This window comes from Plectropomus leopardus, chromosome 2 (assembly GCF_008729295.1).
Source record: "Plectropomus leopardus isolate mb chromosome 2, YSFRI_Pleo_2.0, whole genome shotgun sequence".
In the NCBI taxonomy this organism is placed as follows: Eukaryota; Metazoa; Chordata; class Actinopteri; order Perciformes; family Serranidae; genus Plectropomus; species Plectropomus leopardus.
In genome coordinates, this window is record NC_056464.1 from 17,880,347 (window position 1) to 17,900,686 (window position 20,340).

Genomic DNA, 20,340 nt, shown 5'->3' on the forward strand with positions numbered 1-20,340 from the left:
ATTGTTATTTCAATATTTCTATCATCTTACAACACATATGCCAATATCTCTGCTGTAATAACTCCAAAAAGTAATTGAAAAACCCCACACTGACCGACCATGGTGTAAAATCAGTGCTCAAAGCACACTTGTGACCGGATAACAATTGACATATCCATGCGCTGAGTTAACCGTTAGCAAAGAGGTTTCACCAAAGCTGTTAGCCAGCGTTTTGTCCGACGAGATCGCTTGCAAAAAAATAAGAAAAACACTGACTAAACTTATTAACATTGACATTATATGTGTCCTCACCTTTGTCAGTCACTCTTCATTGCAGTTTTATTTACTAATGAAAGTAGACATTGATAAATTTCGGTAGAGGTCGCTGCGAAACAATGCTAGGCCGGACCGGAGAGAAGCCTGAAGATACACAAACAGTAGGTGCAATATGGCTCAGGTGTGTGAATTTATCTCTGTCAGCGACGTTTTTCGAGCACCAATTGTGTCAAAGTTTTGTAAAACTGTCAAAAATATCCACGATGATAAAGAGAAATTAGGGTCAAACGTTTATCAGTTAGCTTACCGTACAACACTTGTAAACAACAACAACAACAACAACAAATCCTATGAAGTGATATACTCTTCTTTGCTCCATTTTTATTAAGTTTTAAAAGGTAAAAACGAATGAAACATGGGGTTTACCAAAGAGCAGTTGCATAAATATCATGTAAGATTAATGTAAACCTCGTCTAGCAGGTTTGTTATACTAACAACACTGAGTTAAAGAGTTGTGTCATGCACGCGGAGGCATTTCCAACACAGTAAGTCTGTGAATTTGATATTAATAGACTGTGAGTGATGTTTGGAGATTCAATAGACTGAATGAATTATAGATGATATGTGCTGGAAAATATTGCTCTAATCTCTGAACAAAACATTAGAGACCTCGAGAGCTGTGGTAGCCTGAACTTCCTCCAGTCTGCCCCAATACATCACACTGCTGTCTGTCACAAAATACCCCTGTCTGTCTGTCTGTCTGTCTGTCTGTCTGTCTGTCTCTCTTACACAAAATACTCCTGTCTGTCTGTCTGTCTGTCACAAAATACTCCTGTCTGTCTGTCTGTCTGTCTGTCACAAAATACTCCTCTGTCTGTCTGTCTCACATGGACACACACTCAGAGATCAGTGGTATGGCTCAGCCAGTTGTTAGGTTTATTTGGGACATCTGTGTCTCAGTGTGGCGCTCACAGTAAGGTCATTCACTCACTGAATTATACTCTGTTATTCTTTTTATAGATGTCCTGTGACAGACGCTGTATTGAAACAGCTCCAGATCTCAGCCTCAACCAGTGAGCAACTGAAGCTATGGTGCAGAGGCCATCCATGTACAAGGTAGGAAAATACTGATTATTGATCACAAATGCTGGAGGAGGAATCCATATTCTTTACATAAGAATAGCAATGCAGTGATGTTAAATAAAACGCGATCTGGCATGTTCTGTTTTCAAATTTGATCTTAAGAAAACATACAAGTGTATTAGCAGTACGATGTTGAAGTTTTATCAAGCCCCTTTGAGTGTTGTTTTAGAGTGTTTAAATTTAAGCAGCAGTGAAATGATAACGCTGGTCCAGGTTACTTTATAAACTGTTAAAGCTAGACATTTTTTGATTTTCTTATATGGTTTGTGACTACCACAACTTTAGACTCCCCATACTTTTGCATATCCCCAAAAACCCAACATATTTTAACATTTTGCACTAAATAATATGTGACATTGGACATCAACAAAGTGAACATTTTAGTACATTTCAGGGATTTTAGGACAATTCTAGGATTTTAGTACATTTCAGGGATTTTCAGAGGACACTAAGAGCTTAGCTAGGACCTCTGTTGGGGGGTGCGGGAGATCCTCCACTTCTTGATAAACAAGCTCTATTCTGATGCTGTTTTATGGACTCTGACACCTTATGTACACGAAAAGTACTAAACAATTCCCAGTGTTTTTTTTCTTTTACATTAGAAAATGGTTGGGGGGGCCATCTGGCACCCTATCAGGGGCCAACTTTGGCCTGCAGGCTGTAAGTTGAGTATCACCGCTGTGGAGCAATGATTCGCAAGTTTAACATTGCATAACTTGCACTATACATTTATTTCATTTATCTAGTCGAAATACTTCTAAACATCACTCACGTGCCTATAGTCGCCATTCTGTCTGTATCCTTTCGACTGAGTGACGTCTGACTGACAACGGTGAACGTTACCTGCTGCTGCACAGATCTGTCATTGTTGCTATATGGATCTGTGCAGATATTCATAGATACCAGTTACTTTACTGCATCTTGTCTCAAAAATGTATACTTGTTATATGGTACGGGTCAATTTCCGTTGATTATTCCTTTGCAGTAAACTTGTTATAAGCATACAGTATGCTGTTGCAGGCAGTACAAACTATAATCAGATTACTGTAATCTAATTATGTGTAACACAGCATTCTTCAGCCTCTTCATGTCACCTCGTCTCTGCAGTAAACTGAGCGCACTGTGTGTCGAACACAAGGTTGCTTCTCTTCTGTTGCTCTGCCTTTGTCTCCCCCCTAGTCTCTCCTATCCATCCATCTGTGCTCTTCACTCGCTGACTTTGCCTCTCCTCTGAGTGTGTTCCAGCCATATTGTGGTTTGAAGTGTTTCTGCCTCTAATGAGCCAATTGTTCTTGTGTTTTGTTCCCCTCGGGGAGCGTTGTGTAGCTAACAACATTCTGCTCACAACCATTTTAAAACATATTCACTGCACCGGGGAGGGATTGGGGCCAACAAAACAATAATGCCTTGGAGCATGTACAAAATGAAAAATGTGTTAATGACAGCCGCACCAGCGAAGTGACAGAGCATTCTTTTCCTGTCAATTAGACCTTGGTTATTCAAAAGCAATTTGCAACTCCCTGCGGAGTAAAATGTGTGCCGTCTCCCCGGCCTTAGTCTATGATTGTGTAAGTGATGTATTCATTCCATTTCTCGGTGTGCGTCCTAGTTCGAGACATCGAAATTATATTAAGGTTAGAGACAAGCCGCGGTACTCTATCCACATAGCGTTCTTCATGAAAACAGAGAAGTATCGTTCTGTTTTGAGGTGTGTGTGTGTTTCTTTCTGTGTGCACAAGTGTGCTCATGGCCGTACAAGAGGTATTGATACAGCTGGCATTCAAGGCCCTGATTAATTGCCATGGCATTTGGCTGTTATGCTGTGTAAATGCCATATCCCATGCTGAGCGCTTGGTTAATGGATGTCTGCCCATTGCAGGCCCAGCATCGGCCCTTTCTTTTTTCCTCTCCCTCTATCCTTCGCTCCTCCTTCTCTCTCCTCTCCTCCTTGCTCTTTCTGCCCTCTCCTCCTCCTCCGCTTCAGAAAAGGTTAGCTGTGCTTTATCAGCAGGAATAGACACACGAGTGGAATGATCCCATACAGCTCAGATGTCCATGCTCCTGACAGTTTTGTCCAGAGCGGGCTCACCGTACAAAGGCTCAGCCTCTTCTCTATTTCTGGCAGCACCGGTTCAAAGGTATCTTAAGGTTACGTCCTCTCCCTTCTTCTCTTTAATCTAAACTAAATGTGTTATGATAAGAGCCGGGAAAGAGCTCTACCTTCAAGTGTGTATACCCCGAAGACCCAATTTCGGTTTGTCTCTATATCTCTGAAAAGAAAAAGAAAAAAAAAGATATGAAGAATTAGCTTTCATCCTCAAGTGAATTAGTTTGCTCTATCTTAATGAGGTTTGCCATGTCAGAGGGAACAGTTCAGAGCCTGCATGCTAAACAGACTGAAATTGGAAGAGAGTATTAGCTCCTTAACTGCAAAAATACCTTCTCTCTCCAGCTCTAATTCTGACACTGCCACGCAATTACCCTTATACACAATTTAATCTTGTCACTTCCAAATGGGAATAGAAGACCAAGCAGAGGAGAAATCATCTTTTTTTCTTTCTTTTTGGAAAAGTAATTCCAAAATCTAATTAATGGCAGAAAAACATGTCACCAGTTTGACTGGAAACATCGAACGCAGTTATGCAAATGAACCCGAGTATTGTAGAATGTAATTTGACAGAATCTCATTCTGGATGGTGCGAAGCCAGATAGAAAGATTATTCAGCCGCATCTGAGTGGAGGCAAACAGGAAACGATGAGCCTGGTAATTTATTGTGTTGGTATTTCTCCTGTTTGACTTAAGACAGCTCATTAAAGGGTGAGTTGTCACCATGCTGGACAGAAAGACAGACAGGAGCATTTCTCTAATGGGTTATACTCTACTCTGTCTGCATCAGCTCTTTTCTGCCTTGTGCATTGCTGGCTTAATTTCTGACTTCTTTAATATGAGGTGCCAAACAAGATTTTACTCAATTCATCATTTTGCTCCTCACAGGGAAGAGGCAGATGCTGTCTCATCCTCCCGCTTGACTTTAGTCTGCTTACAGGGCTGTTTCAGGGCGGTCATGAAGAGATGGCCACGAGGCTGAGATAAGGAGAGGAGGTCTGTCGTTCATTTTTCGGACACAATGGAGAGATAACATCGTCTGCTGTGTTGTGACAGTCTGCTGTACAGGTGTCACTCTGTTGTAGCTGGCAGGTGTTACTCTTGGCAGAGAGTGGCTCATATGTTGCCAGAGTGCTGAAACTCAATTAACATTTGTCTCACAGAGCGTGAGGACTTTACTCTGACTGTCCTCACCATAAAACTCGTAATAACCTTATCCAAATCTAATCTAATCTCGCACCACAAACCTAAAGAGATGCCTTAAACTAGCCCGGTATACACTGTGCAATTTTGGGCTGCCCCAAAGGAAAGATGACTCAGTGAGAGAGGCTCAAGGATAGCCGATGTTACAGTCAGATGAGCATCTCACTTTGTAACTGCTGTTACGACCTACGTCTAATGACCAACCAATAGAAATGCATAAAATGACGCACTGTTCAGCCCAAAAAGCTAAATGCTAGTACATGCTAATGCATACTTAGAGCTCTTGTTGCAAACTTGTCAAACCAAGATGGCCTCTTTTCCCCAGCCACGACCGCATCCACATTCTCCTCTTTTTACGATTTATTTCAACACATATAAATGCCACTATAGCAATGGCTCAACTCAGGTTTTTTGTTTTGTGTTTTGTTTTTTTTTACTTTTCTCTTTCCACTACATAAAGCATGCTGCCGGCGTGTTGTTCTTGAGTATTGATGTCGATTGACATATGTCATAGACTGCGATACAGTAAGTGTCATCATTCAGTCTTTTTCCTCATGTGTGCTGTTTTTTGACAGCCTTGCACCTACATGGTGTGCGTGTAACTACCCTCTTTGAACATCGTACAGTCTGCATACATCAAACTTAGTGTCATACTCAAGTTTACTGAACTTGACTGCTAGACTGCTAAAATTGCACGGTGTCTAGGAGCCTTTACATCCTCACTTTTGAAAGTTCTTGTAATGTTTCAGGATATTTGGTCATCACTAGTACAAAAATAAACATACACATTATGAGAGTGCCCCCCTGCAGCAGTGACCTTTCGTTGTGATGTCAGTGTCCACACCGGCCTCCTCAGGAGCCCTCCTCACACCCTGACAGCTCCTGATTGCATGCCAGCAAGTGTTTGTTTGCAGACACAGGGTGGCATACAAAAAAGAAGCTAGGTCCACTCTGGTACAAACAAGTAATTAATTATTGAGGACACCAAACACGGCTGCTTACTAATCTACATAGCCGTTTAAAGCCCCTTAATTTATAATTCAGGCCCTTCTCTCACTCCAGTGAGTGCAGAGATTGGAAGGCTGCACTTGAGGGCACTTAAAATTTCACTGGGGCAAGGTGTGCCTTTTCAGTGAGGGCCCTGTGCGGCTGTGTGCATGCATACTTGTGTGCTGCCTGCATAAGTACAACTGTGTAAAAAGTTGAACATGTGCACCAAGCAAGTTCACACAAATGTTCTTTTAATTATATTGTAAAACTCACCCCTGTTTCAGAGCAATTCAACTCCTCTGTGTAGCCGCCCTCACAATGTTTTAAAGTGATTACAAATGTATTTGTGCTGGGGTGCCTTGTTAGACAAACCCACAAGTGCTGCCTATTTAATATGTGTAGCAGATATTACACTGAATGCTTTACATTAGGCATGCGAATAACATGGCGTCAAAGGGGTTTTAGTTAATTAGCTGGAGATGTGATGCAGGCTCTGGTCCATGGCGGCTTGTGTTCCCCGGGACCGCAGACCACAACAGGGGGCCGCTCTTTGATCTGCGGATCCCACGGTCTGGTAACGGTTCCCCAACCTCTGCAATGCCTGCTGCGCATGGACAGATGGGAACGAAGAGTGTGTGTGTATGTTTGTGTGTGTGAGAGAGAGTGAATGTGCACCTCTGTGCACGTGACTAATCCAATCTGTTCTGATTTTTTTTTCATCCCACCTTCTTTTATTGTAAATTAATTAACAGGCATATCAAGTTGATGAAACCTGATATAAGCAGAAGTGTAATATAATAAGATAAATATTTTTTCTTTAGTGTATAATTATCTGAAAATAAGAAGTTTTTGTTTCTTTAGAATGAGCCGTTTACATCTACATACAGAGCAGATCCGCTCCCATGGAGATTGCCACGTTGCACCGCCATGTTTCTACTGTAGCCAAGAACAAATTGACCAAGCAATGACTCTAGATAGGACCATTTGTTTTCGCGTCGGCCACTAAAGTTAGCAGCCACTCCCTGAACAGGGTCAGAAAAAAAGATTTTGACATAAAACTGCTTTGTTCGTGTTTTTACCAGTTAAAATATCTGGCTTCGTTTGTTTTGCAGAGGAGAAGACCTCTGCAGATTTTTCAGCCGAAATTGTCAGAGAAAAAAAGGCGAGCACACATTAGCAGGAACCAGGTGAAACAATGATTTGTAACAGGAGACTGCTTTATTCAGTGTTTTTACTGGTTTAAATCACCTGGTCCATTTGTTTTAGAGATGAAGAGACCTCCTCTGAACACAAGTAATCCTTTTTTTAAAGATTTTTTTTTGGTTTGGTTGGCCTTTATTGGAACAGGACGGCTTAAGTGTGAAAGGGGAAGAGAGAGGGGAAGACATGCAGCAAAGGGCCGAGGCCAGAATCAAACCCACGGCTGCTGCAGTGAGGAAACAGGTTCTGCACATGGGGAGCCTGCTCTACCAAATGAGCCACTGGGTGCCCCAACACAAGGCTTTTGGTTCACACCTGGCACATGAGAGAAGTGTAGGCAGCTTGCAATCTACAGTCCTCACCACAAGATGCCACTTAATCCAACATACTGCTCCTTTAATGCTCATCTGCAAAACATACTTAAGTTTGTCCTCGCTTGCAAAACATAGAGAAAAAAATATGCGCCTGTACTATGAGGTAATCAGTCAAAACAGTTTTTCAATTTGGTTTCTTTTCTTTTAGCAGAGTTTAAATTTATCATGCAGCTCCCCATGTTTTGAATCAGCTTAATTTGTATTTTGATTCTTCCAAAAGTATAACAGGGAATCGTCAAAGGTATTTGAAGGGATTCTTTCAACAATAACTTAAAACATGTAAACATTGCAACGAAGCACTATTTCAAAGGCTGACATTTATTTCCAAGGCCAAACTATGTCCTCAAAAGACAACTGCTCATTACCTGCAGACACATGGGAACAGAAACCAAAAAAAACTGAAAAATAGTGAAAAGCTTTCAGAATTATTGTTTCAATCAAAATATAATCAGAGCAGTTCTCTTTGTCTCTACCTCAAAATAATGCATATTTTTTTTTATAACACCTCTAATGCACAGTGGAAGACATATTCCTTCCAGACCTGAGTACACCTCCCCCTGCTGGCTGATCATCAAACAACATGGGCTCCTTTAGTGAGACTGGCAGGGTGTCCCAATTCTAATTACCATGTGCTAATACACCATGTACTTGTGTTGACAGCACGCTGTTTTGGCAGACAGAGTACACAAAAAATCAATGTAGTGTACTGTTTTGTAACAAGGAATTAAACAAGCCGTGTGGGATGTCAATAAAACTGCAGGGTGGGAACAGTTTTTAAAACAAATGCAAACTTAAACTTTTCTGATGAAAAGACAGATAGAAAAGATATTTTGACTTGTCAAGCACAGATATAACTAATAACATTGCTAATTGCTGTGCTCTATTCAGGTAATCCAGTTCCATAAACTTGATATTGGGCTTATGATAAAGCTAACAGGACATCTATAGAGTCAAAATAGAGTCAGAAGTATTGAAGCTGTGTCTGACCAAGTGTGGATGTGAAAATAACTCTGTCTGAATGCAATAAAAAGAGTTGAAACGTTTTGATCAAATGAATTAAAATGTTTGAATGTGTAAAAAAAAAAGTAGATTTAATTTTTGAATCATTAAGGAGATCTTCAGCTGTGCATTACATTTTGGAAGAAATGAAAAAAAACATTTCTGAGTGCATATTAAGATTTACACAAAGGTTTAAAGTTAAACAGTTACACCTAAATCTGTGTGTGAGTGAAAATAGTTTGCACAGAACCTTTATTTATGAATCCCACCGTTACAAAAAGGATTTCAATCTACAAGTACAAATAAAACCTACAAGTACAAATTTTTATGGCTTCCCCCTGGTAGTCAGAGATTCGAATCAGTCCGAGCCCCCTCAGACAGCTGATGATTCTTCAAGTTGAACAGTCGTTTTTTGTTTTGTCAGTGAGCAGCATACATCTGGGGGCATTTTTGTCCCCAGATTTAGCTCCAGAGTGAGCACTCCTCGCTTTCATGCTACTTACATTACAGGCAGCTGCGGACACGCAAGGCTTCACCCAATCAGGCTCCGAGATAACACTGTCTTCTTCCTTCTGCTCAGAAGTAGTGAATTTACAACCCAAAGTCCACGCCTGTCCTGTCCTATCCTGTCCTGCAACTTAATATGATATCGTCCCTGGCTTTAGTTTTTAGTGTTGGCAAAATGTTGTTGCACAATCGAGTCTGTCCATCAAACTTGGCTTGTTTAACGTTGTACATGAATGTCACAGTCACACTGAATGTTCAGACTCTCAAATCCTGTATGGATTAAAAGGAGGATTCTATTTGGCTCTGTAGAAACCTCAATGGAGTGGAGCCATCATTGATGTTATTAGTATCACCGGTGCTTATCCTGCTATGACAATCAAAATATATATCAAAGGTTTATTACGGCTTTCACTTGACTCACTTTACTCCACCTGTCAGCAGCTCTTTGTTTTCTCTTGTGCATTGCATTGTGGGACATCGGCATGCATGGTGGCATTTTTAGTATAATTCAGTTTGACAATTTTACACACACAAATATATATATATATACACTACCGTTCAAAAGTTTGGGGTCACCGGGACAATTTTGTGTTTTCCATGAAAAGTCACTTTTATTTACCACCATGAGTTGTAAAATGAATAGAAAATATAGTCAAGACATTGACAAGGTTAGAAAAAATGATTTGTATTTGAAATAATAATTTTTTCCTTCAAACTTTGCTTCCGTCAAAGAATCCTCCATTTGCAGCAGTTACAGCATTGCAGACCTTTGGCATTCTAGCTGTTAATTTGTTGAGGTAATCTGGAGAAATTTCACCCCACGCTTCTAGAAGCGCCTCCCACAAGTTGGATTGGCTGGATGGGCACTTCTTGCGTACCGCACGGTCAAGCTGCTCCCACAACAGCTCAATGGGGTTTAGATCAGGTGACTGCCCTGGCCTCTCCATTACAGATAGAATAGCAGCTGCCTGTTTCTTCTCTAAATAGTTCTTGCACAATTTGGAGGTGTGCTTTGGGTCATTGTCCTGTTGTAGGATGAAATTGACTCCAATCAAGCACTGTCCATAGGGTATGGCATGGCGTTGCAAAATGGAGTGATAGCCTTCCTTATTCAAAATCCCTTTTACCCTGAACAAATCTCCCACCTTACCAGCACCAAAGTAACCCCAGACCATCACGTTACCCCCACCATGCTTGACAGATGGCGTCACGCACTCTTCCAGCATCTTTTCAGTTGTTCTGCGTCTCACAAATGTTCTTCTGTGTGATCCAAACACCTCAAACTTCGATTCGTCTGTCCATAACATTTTTTTCCAATCTTCCTCCTCTGTCCAATGTCTGTGTTCTTTTGCCCATATTAATCTTTTTCTTTTATTGGCCAGTCTCAGATATGGCTTTTTCTTTGCCACTCTGCCCTGAAGGCCAGCATCATGGAGTCGCCTCTTCACTGTAGATGTTGACACTGGCGTTTTGCGGGTACTATTTAATGAAGCTGCCAGTTGAGGACCTGTGAGGCGTCTATTTCTCAAACTAGAGACTCTAATGTACTTATCTTCTTGCTCAGTTGTGCAGCGGGGCCTCCCACTTCTCTTTCTACTCTGGTTAGAGCCTGTTTGTGACGTTCTCTGAAGGGAGTAGTACACACCATTGTAGGAAATCTTCAGTTTCTTGGCAATTTCTCGCATGGAATAGCCTTCATTTCTAAGAACAAGAATAGACTGTCTAGTTTCACATGAAAGTTCTCTTTTTCTGGCCATTTTGAGCGTTTAATCGACCCCACAAATGTGATGCTCCAGATACTCAACCTGCTCAAAGGAAGGTCAGTTTTATAGCTTCTCTAACCAGCTAAACTGTTTTCAGCTGTGCTAAGATGATTGCAGAAGGGTTTTCTAATCATCCATTAGCCTTCTGACGCAATGAGCAAACACATTGTACCATTAGAACTCTGGAGTGATAGTTGCTGGAAATGGGCCTCTATACACCCATGTAGATATTGCACCAAAAACCAGACATTTGCAGCTAGAATAGTCATTTACCACATTAGCAATGTATAGAGTGTATTTCTGATTAGTTTAAAGTTATCTTCATTGAAAAAAACAGTGCTTTTCTTTCAAAAATAAGGAAATTTCTAAGTGACCCCAAACTTTTGAACGGTAGTGTATATATAAAACTCGAGTTATATATACACACACCGTAGTTTTGTATCTGTCTGCATCTCTGTCCTTGTCTTTATTTGTCCTTGTCACTTCCAGAGTTGCTGCATAAGAACTAGGAAAACTTCCACCTACTGCACGCTGTTTCAGTAAGGTGCTGGAGGGGGATTTGCAGTCTGTAGTACAATTAAGCAGGATAATGGCTTTCTCACAGTTTCTCTTTGGGAGATTTCATATTTTATAGCAGAGCTTTTAGTCAGAGACTTATTTAGACTTTCTTCAGTCGAAAAAAAACGTCTATGACAAAAAGCTTAGCAATTAAATTTGAATGTATTCTGTTATGTAGGAAACTTTAGTGAAGTCTCTATTCTTTTTAATTGTATCATTCAGAGTTGTGGGACACTCATGAATGAATTATAACATCACCTCAGGATGTGGAACCAACTGCTGGAGAGCGATGGTCGCTCATAACTGACTTATTAATTATTTATATTTTCAAAGAGAGCGTCTGATGTGACAGAGACAGGAGGGATGAAATAAATAAGAGGAGAAGACATTAGACATGACAGGACGATGTGTGGTGTGCATCTTTGCCAGGGTGTAATGATGTCGGGGTATTCAGCTAATCTATGCCTGGCATTCTGACGACCTTCTGCACCATGGGAACTTGAGTGCAGGAAACACGGCCCAGGAGCAATGAGCACAGCTGCAGAATGTGACTCATTCGACTATTTGCATTTGTAATTAGCCAAGAAAGCTGTCCTCTGGACATATGTTTAATCTTCTGATGTTTGTGTGTGTTGTTTGTGTCTGGTCATTGTGTTTTAACACACACTGGAGACATGCTTATAGTGCAAGATGGGCAGGAGGATAGTGTAGCTATAATGTGGTTGTCTGCCTAGGAAGCCACATGCTCAGAGATTAGATGGCTCTTTTACTATTCCACCTGCAGTGGCCACTCTGCCATTTTCAGGAGAGTTGTTTCGGGGTGTCAGGACTTCTGTCATCTTCAGTTCTGTCAATCCTGTGTCCTTGAGTCCCCACATTGTCAGGTCCTGGGCTCTTCTTCCCTGTTTCCCCTCTGTTCTTCTGGCTATCTCAGTTTCTCTTAATAATGTAGCCATGGTGATGCAGAGCTGTCTCGGCACAGGACCCAGTTGCGCATTCACACACACACACACACACACACATTCACCCAGGGAATCACAGACTGGATGGAGGGCAGGGTGCAGGGGGATGTGTGTGTGCGTGGTGTTTGAGGGATCGTCAGCCTTGAACCAACCAGCCCAAACCAAGAGAATAATAGGAATACTCTCGGAGATAGAGAGAGCTGGGGAGAAGGAGAAGACAGTGAGGGGGTCTGCCTCATTTGCACTGAAGTCCTCCCCTCTTTACACAGCCGGCTGACAGGGGATATTTTTATCAGCTTGGCACACACAGTGCAGAAAAGGAACAAATTCATTTGTGAAAGCCGCTCCCAGCCAAGGACAAGATCTCAGCAGGATAGAGCAATGCTGTCTTTCTGCGCTATCGGAATAGAAATCATTCATTCTTATTTATGCACCTGTCTCAGCACTATCATGCAAAGGCCTCACCCACTTTGTATCCAACGAAGCAGAAAACAGGAAAGAAAAAATGTGTTCCCCAAGGTCTAGACCCGTTGTGGGCTTTTAAAGTGCACATGTTTCTCTCTGTCGACATGCAGGCATTTGTATTCTTTTTGTGCATCTTGTTTTTTCATTCTTTGTTTTTCCATTTCTATCTGTGTCTTTTCTTCCTAACCCTCTGTGGGAATACCCAAAATGCCAGTGGGGTTAAAGGATTTAAGTCTGTATTTTACATACCTTACCTTATTCATATACACTGGTTTAATGAAATATACAACTGTTGATCTAAATCCAGTCAGCAGTATGGTATGACACAGCTTAAATGTGCGTGTGAGCGAGCGAGAGAGACAGAGTGGGAGCATGAATAAACCATGTCCTAAAGTGGTGTCACTGGGCTGCTGTGTTGGCATGTCGGCACTGCTCAGGAAAAACATGGCCGTCTCTGGGGCATTGTCTGTAATTCAGCATGTTAGAGCAGCTAGATGGCTTCTTTATGTAAGCAGTCTCAGAGTCTCAGACATCATCTGATATGCACACAGTGGAGAAATAAATAATTTTCCAGCATTATATTTTGTTTTAAGATGATTATGAATAGCATTAGAACAGGCTAATCCATTCTTACAAAAGGCTCATGGTTCCAACTGGCTTGAATGACAATACTTTTTTTTTTCATACCAGGATTAGTGCTGAATGCACCTGACGTTAAGGCAGGAAATATAATTTTCTCTATCCTCAAATGTCATGCAAATCCCCCGCTCTGAATAGTTTGTTTTGCATCTGCATTGAGACAGTCATGGCCGGAAAAATACTGTTTGATTTTCTCAAAGCAGCATGGTTTCATCTCATTGCAGTGACACAAATACCGTAGTGTGCCAAGCTGACAGAAAGATGATCCATTGCAGACGTTGTAATTGAAAAAACTGAGAGGGGGTGGACAATTAATCTCTTTCTCTTCGCGCTTCAATTTTCCATGGAGAAATACCTCAAAATGCAGATAATAGATAAGAGTGTTATTGATTAGATGGGGTGGGAGGAGAGGTGAGGAGGTGCAGTGGTTCTCCATCACTAATCTCTCTGGCTGTGACTGCATCTAAATAACCTGCAGAGAGGGATAAACAGGTGCATCCATCATGGGACGGCTGGTGCGGACAGTGATGGATGTCTCCGCCCTCCGCCACCCTCCGCCGAACCTCTCCCTCCTGGTCAGGGATAAGAAGTGACACCAGCACTCAGGAGAAATACCTGGCTTAAACTGGGCAGAAAAACGCCTACTTTAGCTCTGCTGAGATGGAAAGATTGGGGGCGAGCTTTGTGTGTGTGTCTGTGCGAGTTTGTAGAATCGTCCCCTGTTCTCCGTCCCCTTGTCTCTTTGAGTTTGTAGGATTATCCGTCTTGATAGATCCTGTTTGTTTTGTCAAAGAGGAAATTGGTTTTTGTGGATTTGTGTGAAAGTGTGCGTTTGTGTGTGTGAGTGTGTGTGTGTGTGTGTGTGTGTGTGTCTGTGTGTGTGTATGAGTGTGTGCGTGCGTGTGCGTGCATGTAAACTCACCCATATGCCTTTTGCGTGCTTGTGTATAAATTGATTTGGGTGTGCGTTTCTTCTCTATCTGCATGCCCATGCACCAAGAGCCAAATCCCCTGTGCTGCCTGGACCCAGTGAGCAGGCGTGCCCACGCCAGCTCGCCTCAGAGGTGCCAGCCTGATAGATATGGTGTGTGTGCCAGGCTGTGCCTTCCCTCCCCACCCCTGCAGCATTAAGATTGATCCCTCGTTCCCTCCCATTCCTTTCTCTCTCACTCCTCTGTGTGCCTCTGCCTTTATGAGACTGTGAATAGGTGAAGCTCACAGGCTCCAACAGATGGCCGGAGCTGCCCTGTTTCACTGTCTCACACACACACACACACTCACACACTACGGCCCTATGAATGAGAGCCGAGGGAGAAAGAGAGGAAGCGGCAGAGTTAAATGTAACAAGGAGAAAGAGAAGAAACAGGAAGCAACACAGGAGAAGAAAGACTAAAACTAATGGAAACAGAGAGAGTCAGAGAGGAATAACGTGCAGGGAGGAGGACCGAAAAAAAGACAGAATGATAGAATAACAGCAAGAATATGCTGAAAGAAAAAAGAAAAGAGAAGGACAGAAACGTCGCTGAAAAAGGGAGTGGGGGCAAAATTGAATTGTAGATTGAGGGAGCCTCTCTCCTCCCTCTTTCCCTCCCTCTTTTATTTATCTCCTGTGAAACCACGCCTCCCTCCTTTCACTTGTCAGTGCATCTATAACAGTGAGCTGTCTGCACCGGGCTGCGTGGGGGGTGAGACGAGCTCCTCACTCTGCCAGCACAGAGGACCGGATCTGAGTGGACCGGACAGGACTGGATGGTACTGGACCGGCAAGAGCAGGTGTGTGATTTCATGTCTGTGCATGTGTGTGTGTTGGTGATAGATGACAGAGAGTCGCATGTGTATCCCTCAGTGTGTGATCGCTTGTTCCTCCACAGGACTTGCTTCCAGAGTAGCGTTTCTAGAGGGTACAGTGCTGAAGCTTTGCCCTAGTTTACACTTGAATGCTCTGATCCGTTCTGTTTGCCTCTGAGATTTATGCATGGAGTCGCTAACGGCGCTGCTCATCAGGGTAAGAGAGATAAGACCTCTCATTCATCAGATGCACTGGACTCTAGTCACAGTCTGAATCAGAGCAGCGTGGACAGGAGCTGCAGTTTATGTGGTGGAACAAGTTGGTAGTTTTTTGGGCTGGATGCTGTTGACATGTGCTGTGTCTCCATTAGCTTTTAAGTATCTGCCCTTTAAGTGATCATACTTCCCTAAATAATATTATCCTCTATTGGGGCAATTATTACATTATGATTGTTTTCAGAGGTGAAACAAGTCAGTACAGCTTTCAGAGTTCTTTGGTGTGTCTTGGTGTTAACCCAGTTTGTGATTAGTTCACTTTGTCTTCGTGTTTCATAGTCTCTGGTGAAATATGGAAAATTCATTGTCTCAGCATTGCTTTGTATCTACTCAGCCAGATGTAATCATTGCGGTTGCTTAATGTGTATGCGGGGGGTTAAAATTAGAGCACAAACAACAACTACAACATTGAAAATATTACTTTTTACAAAGGCAAGAACAGTCCGGTTTTGAATTTGGATTTGGAGGTATCCGGCACACAGCATTCATTCAGAAGTCGCCATTTCAACGGTTGCAGCCGCAGCCACTCCTATAGACACCAACACGTCTTTAGTCTATGAGGCTGGTCCCAGTAAATGTACTCACTATCAGTGTTTTGTCAATATCTTTATGGGTCAAAAGGCTGTGTCATCACCAAGTGGTGGCGGTTAAGAGCAGCGGAGTGGAGGGGGGTGTGCACGCTGACCTAGAGGCTGAAATATTTATGATAGAGACAGCTGAACGCCCTGTGCTGTTTGTAGGGATATGGGTGGATGGCTGAACGAATGCAAGGATGGAGGGATGGATGGAAAGTAAAGAAGAGATTCAGAGATATGTTCTTTAAGCATTCATTATTTATCACAACACACTCTGCCATGGAAGCTCTAACCCCCACATCAACTGGCCTCTTTTCTCACTGAGATACCAGTGGACTGAAGGAGGATGCTCCTGCTAAGTCTACCTGTCAGCTAGTCCCCAGGCATGTTAAGACTGCAGCATGCATGTTACGCACACACACACACACGCATGCACACACATGCACACACCCAGATGTCACGATAACATTTTGTTCAGATTTATATTCACAGACACTAAGATGTAATTGTGCAGTTAACTCTCTAATGTAAAGGAAATTGCACACAAAATCTCAGTGGGTGCCATTACGCTGCATAAATTTGTGCTCAAGCTCACACACACACACACACACACACACACACACACACACACACACACACACACACACACACACACACACACACACACTCATACCCTTAACCATTTTATTTTGCTCACATCTTTTTCCAATTCCTGTTTTTCTTCCTGCATTGTTCACATACTTTTTCTGGGACACATGAAGACAACACATCCACACAAACACAAAAACACACACACACAGGATCAGTGGGAGTGACGACCTTGAGACCTGTTGACGCTGTTTGCAGTGGCCGTGCGGGGAATGCATAAAAGGCCATGTGGGACTCCCGGTGAAAATGGGGCGCTTGACATTCCGTTTGTAAAAATGACTGGAAAATGTGCAGGAGGGCCGGCGATGCAGTTGAAGGGAGACACCGGCATGAATATGTATTGTATGCTAATGCCGCACACCGAAGCTGTTGACTCAAGCTGTTGATGAAAGCAGAGGACATGTTCTCCCATGGCCACTCTCGGGAGGAAGTGCTATCGACAAACCCATTGTCAATGCAGCCGCATCCCATGCCACGGGGGCAGCGCGGTGACAGGTGGCAGATATCAGTGACAGCAGCCAAGGTGACACTGCTCGATAGTCTCAGTGGGCCCGCAGGCAGCCAGGGGCAGCGCCGGTGTCTGCTCATTTTACCGCCGCCTTGACCTTTTGTGGTTAGACACAGTGAGGTTAGACTGGAGGGTCCTAAAGCTAATGTCTCCCATTAGCTCCATTCAGTGCTCTCAGAGCTACAGCTCCTTCCACCTGCTCCACTTGCCATTTTTATGCACATTTTTAATTTGCCCATAAAAAAAAAAAACCTGAGTGGAAAACACCAGGAATGTAGGAAGAGCTGAAATAGTACAAAAAGTTTTTTATGCTTGGCTGAGGTGGAAAAGTTGGCATACTAAAAAAGAGAAGATGCAATAAAAGCTGATGGAAACAGATTTTTCTAGTACATCTTGACGTTATTGTACCTGCTTCTTCGTCTAATGTAGACAAGGCATTCATATCAGTTTGCCGCACACCGTTATGAGGCACCCAAAAGAAAAATAAAGAATAAAGAGAGCAGGGTTTCGGGGGTGTAGATAAATGCGATGTTGCTGGTTTAGAAAAAAAAAAAGAAAACACAAAATGGCATCTGAGGTGGGAAGCAGCAATTAAATGTGATGATATATCAGAGGTGCTGGTGCGCGATTAATTATGTAGTCTTGCTGCTTGAATAGATAGATATCTATGCCTGCAAAACTGAAATATATTCGCATACATTTAGTTAATGGATACACACTAATTCACATTTTTGCATAAATTTAAGCTTAAAACTTGGAAACGTAACTAGTGTTGCATTATTCACACCTATGATTCACACACAGGGCTGCTGTAGGACACATTAAAAGTAGCCTGACAGTAAGTAGCACTCACGTGTTCCCTCTCCGAGTCCCTGTTCATCTGTATGTATGAGCTGCTGTTAACAGGTCCTGCGATGAGGCGGCATCAGGAGATCAGTGTGTAAATCTCGGTGCCGCTGCTCCTCTCAGCTCTAATGATAGGGAGGCAGAGGGGCTCTTTGACGACGCCTCTCAAACACTCTTCTCTCAGCAGTGTGTAGAGAGTGCAGAGTAGTCTAAGGCTGATAGGAGCAAATAAGGAGAAGCACATGTGTTTATCCGTGCATGTGAATGTGTGTTTCTGTGTGTTTTTTCTCTGCGTGTACGTGTGATTCCCAGTGTTCACGTGTAGATAGCCTTTCTACTGCTGTGTGTGAGTGCAATCAGATTTCAATCTCCTCCCTCTGTATGGCTGAGCTGCAGCAGCGGAGGTGCCCCACGGGGAAATGTAATTATACCCTGCTGGCCACAGAGTACGGGCTTCACTGCCCTATCCGTCTCTGGAGATACAGCGGCTAGAGGCCCCTTCTCACTTGCAATTCCAAACGGCGAGATGTCGCTAAAACCCTGCTATATCTCTGGAATTTCTGTATTAAATCGGCGCTCCAATCTCCCCCTCTAATCAGATTTTAGATCCCGGGGATATCTGTGGCCTTTTGCAACAGTTTTGTCACAGTTGTGAATAATTTATGACAGAATTAACTGTGGTTGCTAAGAGCAGTGATTGGGAGATTTTGGAGCAGAGCCAAAATCTGACTCAAGTTCAAAGTCGACCGTTTTTCTGTCTGATAAGCAAAGTCTCATCACCATGGAAGTAATTATCACCATAATTATTTCCATCAGCATTTCCACCACCTGAGTCCCTTACATTTGGATTTGAAGTGTTTTTATTGATCAATTTGCTGCATATATCTCTCATCCCGTCTCTCTTTTATGATCATGTCTCCTCCGCTGCTTGCCATTGGCTCGCTCTCACCGAGGTGTGTGCTGAGATGGTGTCCATTAGTAAGGCAAAACAAACAGACACACCCCACTCTCCTGGATTTAGGCAAACAATCAATGAGAGCACTCAGATAACAGCAGTCTAAGTGGCCCATTGATGTTACGATTAAATGAATACAGGATGCAGTGGTGATGCTAAGACTTGCTAACCCAAACCAAATAAAACAGATTACTTTCTATTCTGGGAATGTATTCATATATACAGAACATCACCCCCAAAATCTTCTGTGCTGTTAAAGCAGGCTTTTAGAGCAAAGATGGGATTGTCTGGTAAATAAAAGAAGATAGAAAGGAAACAAAAAGGCAGCGCAAATCACCAAATCATCTGTGAAAGAGGGACGAGAAATGCACCAGCAGTGAGGACACAGACTGTTCATAGTGACTGACAAGTTGAATATTTCACCTTGTGAATCTCAGTGTGTCACCCGTTTCATCATGTTGTACCCAGTCACGGTAACTCACTAGAAGTGCATCCGTGCCAGAATACTTCTGTCTTCTTCATTCCCCTGATTTGCTACACTCCGACTCTACCTTAATCTCCATTTCTGTCTTCGTCACCCTCTCTCCGTGCCTGTATTTGGCCCGGTCACAACTTTAGCTACCCACCCTCGCTCCGCACACTCACCCCTCCCTCATGCCTCTCCCTGAGGGTGTAGCTGCTATTGTTGTGCCTAATAAGGTTTATGGAATTACAGATCTCTGAAATTGGATTTTCTCACTCCACCAAAGCATTGGGATTACGGGTTTAAGGCCGGGGTGCATCGGGGCACAACTGACCTGTGTCTGAACTGTTTTTTTCTTTCTGCACCCTCAAGGTGGGCAGATCAAGAGAGTGATGTGCCAATAGCTCCTGAGGAAGACAGAAATACAGGCAGAATCCTTGTATCCCTACGTGTACCTGGCAATTAAATTGATTCTGAGTCAGACAGCTTTTTGGCTCCTACGTCTGGATTTCTGTTTCTCTATCGTCGACCATTCTCACACACTCCTCCTCTGTCTGTCCTCGCAACTTTTGACTGTGTTTGATCTAATTCTAATCTAATGAATCTTTTGATCTTCCTCGGCTGACACCCAGACACATCCCAGATTTCTACATCCAGAGTAGCTCAATTCGCTCTAATCCTTAAAATCTGGCCGCTGGTGAAGCAATTGATTCTCAGTGATGTACAGAGATTTGGACTGTCTATCCTGAGCTTATGTTTAATGAACTGTGGGATTCCTTTGCTAATGTTAACCCCCTCATCCAAAAAAAGACCAAATCCAGATCAGTTCCACCATTATTGTTCAGATGTGACTGTGCATTAACCACGACTGGAGTGGAGGAGTAGTAGACAAAAGTGAGAAATGAAGTGAGAAAGCGCCAGAGACAGGCAGCGTAGTGAACATTGAGATGTTGGTAGGAAGGTGATATTCTTTAGGAGCAGTCCATACTGCCGGCTTAGTGAACTCTTAATTGGGGAAGAGACAGGTCTGGGGATGAGGGATCAATAGGGGCAGAGCTGGGTTTAAAGCCCAAAGAAATCAATCAGCCCCCTCCCCAACAGAGAGAACGCAGCCAA

At 42.9% G+C, this 20,340-nt stretch overlaps 1 protein-coding gene across 3 annotated transcripts in view; it reads left to right on the plus strand.

Annotated features, from left to right (window-relative positions):
• The first annotated feature begins 1,159 nt into the window (after positions 1-1,159).
• The window catches only part of sulf2a (sulfatase 2a), a 57,081-nt gene continuing 37,900 nt past the window's right edge, over positions 1,160-20,340 (plus strand). For 2 of the 3 annotated variants that reach the window (XM_042503199.1, XM_042503215.1), the window contains exon 1: positions 1,160-1,371. The gene's annotated coding sequence lies outside the window, so the exon portion shown is untranslated. Of the gene's footprint in view, positions 1,372-14,840; positions 14,939-20,340 lie in introns of those variants that run through there. The other variant, XM_042503208.1, reaches the window with a different exon arrangement.